Source organism: Gossypium arboreum, chromosome 9 (genome assembly GCF_025698485.1).
Source record: "Gossypium arboreum isolate Shixiya-1 chromosome 9, ASM2569848v2, whole genome shotgun sequence".
Taxonomy (NCBI): domain Eukaryota; kingdom Viridiplantae; phylum Streptophyta; class Magnoliopsida; order Malvales; family Malvaceae; genus Gossypium; species Gossypium arboreum.
Window position 1 is genome coordinate 64,549,884 of NC_069078.1, and position 4,614 is coordinate 64,554,497.

Below are 4,614 nucleotides of genomic sequence, written 5' to 3' on the forward strand. Positions count from 1 at the left end.
TTTCAAAATACTTATTTGAGTTGACTCGAAAAAAAGAAATAACTTAATTCGATTAACTTGAAATTTGAATTTTTTTTCAAATTGAGTTTTGCTCATCCCTATTTGCATGTGTGGACGTTTGTGTCCAACATATGAGGTTAGATTTAGATCGAAAAAAATATCACGATTTTGTCAATAAAGATAAAAAAATCTCATAATTTTATCATATAAAAAATTATTAAATGAAAACTAAATGAAAACTTTCACCACCGCCATGAATGTACAAATTACATGTATAAAAAATAATAAAAGATTCATAAATTCAATGTTGCCGCCATTGTTGAAAGCTTTCACATGAATAGAGCAGCATATAGAAGGTGGTTCCATGTATCAGGCAAACCAGGAAGACACCAATGGCTACAATCATTGCCCGAAAGACCGCCATAAGTGGAAGGATGAGCATCTTTTCTCAGTTGCGATAGTGTTGTAATATCCAGCAAATACACCGGATTCTTCATCGTCCCCAAAACTTTGTTCACGACAGCCGCCGCCGGTGGAGCCCCCGCCGGGTATGTTGGACCGGAAAGTGGCTCCAGTTCTCCGTTACAGTTCTTGTTTGGTTGGTTCCATTCCCTGCCCCTGGTTTCATATAAGCACACAATCAAGATTTTTTAAGCTTAACCGAGTTTTCGATCCAAGATCAAAAAGGAGGGCCCGGTTGGTTTTGAATCGGGTCAACTAGAATTTTAAAATTTCCGAATATTATTTTTGGTATAATTATATGATTTTTCATCTGTTCTAAGTATAGTCCTGTTTGGACCGGATAGTATTTAGATAAAATCCTCTCAATAATATTAACTTCAAGATTTAAATTTGGTCCGAATGTCTGAGGAAAAAAATTCACTTCCACTTCTTCCAATTAATTAGATTTTTGAGTTGACCAATTCTTTTATTTGTCTTTCAAGTTTGACACTTAATTTTAGATCTAGGCTCACGTTACTTCAAATTCAAGTTATGTTAGGTTTGAGTAATTTTGAGATTGAATCTTTTTGTATTCAAGTCATTTTCGAGTTTGTATTGACTATGATCAAGTTGATGGCTTTTTATGATTAAATTAGGTTAGGTTGGATTGGATTTAAATTTAGGTTAATGAAATTAAATTTTGAGTTCAAGCAAAAATTAACGACGGTAGTTTACATATTATTTTGAGACTTGATTATGATTAATAAGGTCTAATCAAACTCTAATCAAGCATACCGAAATATTAAGATTGTTGGGGGGGTCGAACCCCCTAACACATCAAATATTATTCTTGATTGTGAGGGGTTGGGGGTAGAGAAGAGGTGTCTTCCAATTATATTGAGAGCCTAAACTAGTTCAAAGAGTGACTTTGTCAATAGACTAATATACTTAGTTAAAAGAAAGAACTATTTGAGTTGCATGTTAATATTGTTGAGGGTCAGACCCTAACATATCAAGTATTAGTTTTAGTGGGGAGTTTTGTTTCTTGACTTTGCTAATGGAATGAGTAGATTCATAGAGTGAAATACCAAAAAATTTGAGTATCTAAAAAAACAAAAAGTTCACACAACGAGAAAGCCTCAAAAAAAGGTCTAAAAAGACTAATATTTGACTCGTAGTAATTCAAAACCACTCAAATTTAAAACTTAATAATCACCTAATCGAATTCAAAATTTTCAAAACAAAATTCGATTAGTTTGGAACTTACTCGTAATGGGTGGGAGAAATGCCTTGGAAGAAGACTTTGGTGATGTTAGGATCCACATTGTTGTCTACCCAATTAGCCCAAGTTGTAAGCCCTTTGTTGAATGCCACCAAACGGTCCATATCTTCGTATACTTCAGACCCATCTCTAATATAATCCCATCTACATAAAAACAAAACTTTACAATCATAATTATAACAATCAGATTGATTTCATATAATGATGGAAAATTAGATGATAGGTATCGTACGCTTGAGATTGTCCTTTGTGGGTCCACCAATGCCACGTGTTGAAAATCAGGAGGTCCATCCCTTTCCATGCATTGCCTCCATTGATGGAGCCTAGATTAAGCACTGCACCAACGGTTTCTCTAACTATATCTACTAAGTATGGTGTTCTATACATATACAGAGTCACTCCATAATCCTGCATAAAGTTATTATTTGTTTGTTTCAATGTTTTAAAAACCGGATCAGAAGTTTCATCCAAAAAAATGATCAGAAATTAAATTGATGATAATTTCGATTTTTAATTCAATAGATTATATTAGTTGTTATATTAAAATCATAATTTAAAGTTAGTGATGCGAATTTTAAAAAAATTATTTGGTCGCACAGTTATAGCCGCAAAAAATCCGATTGAGCATACTTAATTAATATTAAATTTACATGTTAACTTATTATTGTTTAAAGTTATTTATAAAAAAATTATGTTATCACTTTTAACAATAATATATAGTTTTATTAATTTGAACCTACTAATGACATTATAGTAGAGAGTTGACCAACACTAATTAGAGTAGAGACTAAATTCTTTAAAATAAAAGTAGGGACTAAATTCTAAAAGTATAATGATAAATTTAATCCTAAATGTCTACATTTTTCATCGATTTGGCCCTTATTTGTTTTTTGGAGATAAATTTGACCATATTACTTGTTTTTCCTTAACAAAAATGTTGACTAAAATATTAAATTAATATTGATGTGGCAACTTGTGTGACAATCCATGAACACTTAATGCTATCATGACACTATTTGTCTTATATGTAATGTCAACAAACAATTTAAGAATTATAAAAAAATAGCATGAAATACACATGGATTACCATACAGGTTGCTATATTTAAAATTTTGACATTTTAGTTGGTATTACCGTTAAAAAAATTATTTCAACTTTTTTTTTAAAAAAAAATGTTGATGGATAAATTTGACTTTTTTATTTTTTTATTTTTTTAAGTTTGAGGGCTGAATTCAACTAAAAAAGAATTAGAGTCAAATTGATAAAAGATACAAACATTTAAGAGCTAAATTCGAAATTATGCCGATTTGAAATTAAAGCATATTTTAAGCAATACTAAAATAATTAAAAACAGACACAGATTCAATGTGCGAAAAACACACTAAACGAAAGACAAAGGGTCTCTCCTCACATATGTGGTCTTGGAATTAGGCACCGATGCTTGAACCATACATGCCAGTGATTCCCACATGTTCAAACTCAGTGAGTCACCCACAAACATTATTTTCTTTCCCTTCAATTTTCCCAGAAAATTCACCCCATCAAATCTAACAATAAAAGGAAAAAAAAAAAACCAATCTTCCTCATTAAAACTGTCAACAAATATAAAAATAAACATGAAAAGAAAAAACCAAAGGAACTCCTCTGAGGTTAAGTGATAAGGAGCTTCGTAGAGTTTTATCAACCCGATAGGGTTAAACCGAATATCGAAAAGTGAGATAAAAGAAAGTATACCTTGGCAAGTTGCAAGAGTCAGGTTTCCATGAATATTGAAGGAACTGTTTCTTGTCTACCATATTTAAGACAATCAAATTCAGAATCTATGAAGGGACATTGTGAAGAATTATAGAAAGGATATGAAGAAAGATCCAAAACCCATTTTCCTTGAAACAGATTACATCCATTCTTGGCTTGTTTTCTACCTTTGATATTATAACTCACATTGTAATAATGTCGGCTTCCACTTGTTTCTTGCATTAACATAACCCAAACTAAAGGGAATAAACTCAACAGGGTTTTGAAACTGAAACCCATGTCGGATTTTTTTTTTTTTTTTTGTGATGAATCTCTCAAGAAAGGAAAAACAAATCCTAGCTTTGATACGAAGAATAAAATGCTATAAAACCCAAAGCTTTTAACCCTAAACCCTATATATATATTAAAATACATCATAAGTTACGTAATTTTGAGAATTTAAAATATAACAATTTTATTATTATACAAACATATAGTTTTATAAAAAAATTAAAAGCTAAACGAGAAATCTGCCATTTGGGGAGGCCACTGCGTGCCTCCCTTTTCATTCGCTCTTGGTTATAATTAGTTTAAATTTAATTAAAATTATTAACAATGTTAATAATTATATCTAAATTATAAAATATAAAAGTAAATTTTCTAAGAGTATATTGACTTATACCATATTTTAACAAATATATATTGAATGCGGTAGACAATGCGAGATGAAAGGTAGGGTAGGACTGCCTGGTGGCTTCACGTGCTGGAATAAGCTAAAGGAAATTGAATTTAAAAAAAAAAAAATTCTCCAGGATTTTTTTTTTTTGAAAAAAACTAAGGATTAAATTACCCAAACCCCCTTTTTTTTTTTTTAATTACTGGAATAGGTCGATTTTTGGAATTTTTTTAGGAATTGGTTGATTTAGGGCACTTTTAGTTGGAAGCATTTTCGGGAGAAATCTAGAAAAATGCTTCCAGTTGAAAGCGCTTTTTGCATGTCACCAGTAAAACGCTTCCAGCTGGAAGTATTTTTTTTCGTGTTATATTTGGGGTTTTAGAGTTGTTAGGGCTCTTAGTTTTTAGGGTTTAGGATTTTAAATTTTAAATTGATTAAATTTTTAACATAATAATTGTAATTATCGAATTCGATAATTAAA

The 4,614-nt window shown here is 30.7% G+C and overlaps 1 pseudogene; it reads right to left on the bottom strand.

Annotated features, from left to right (window-relative positions):
* Positions 1-214: 214 nt before the first annotated feature.
* Positions 215-4,049, bottom strand: LOC108459763 (protein trichome birefringence-like 38; annotated as a pseudogene).
* Positions 4,050-4,614: the final 565 nt, after the last annotated feature.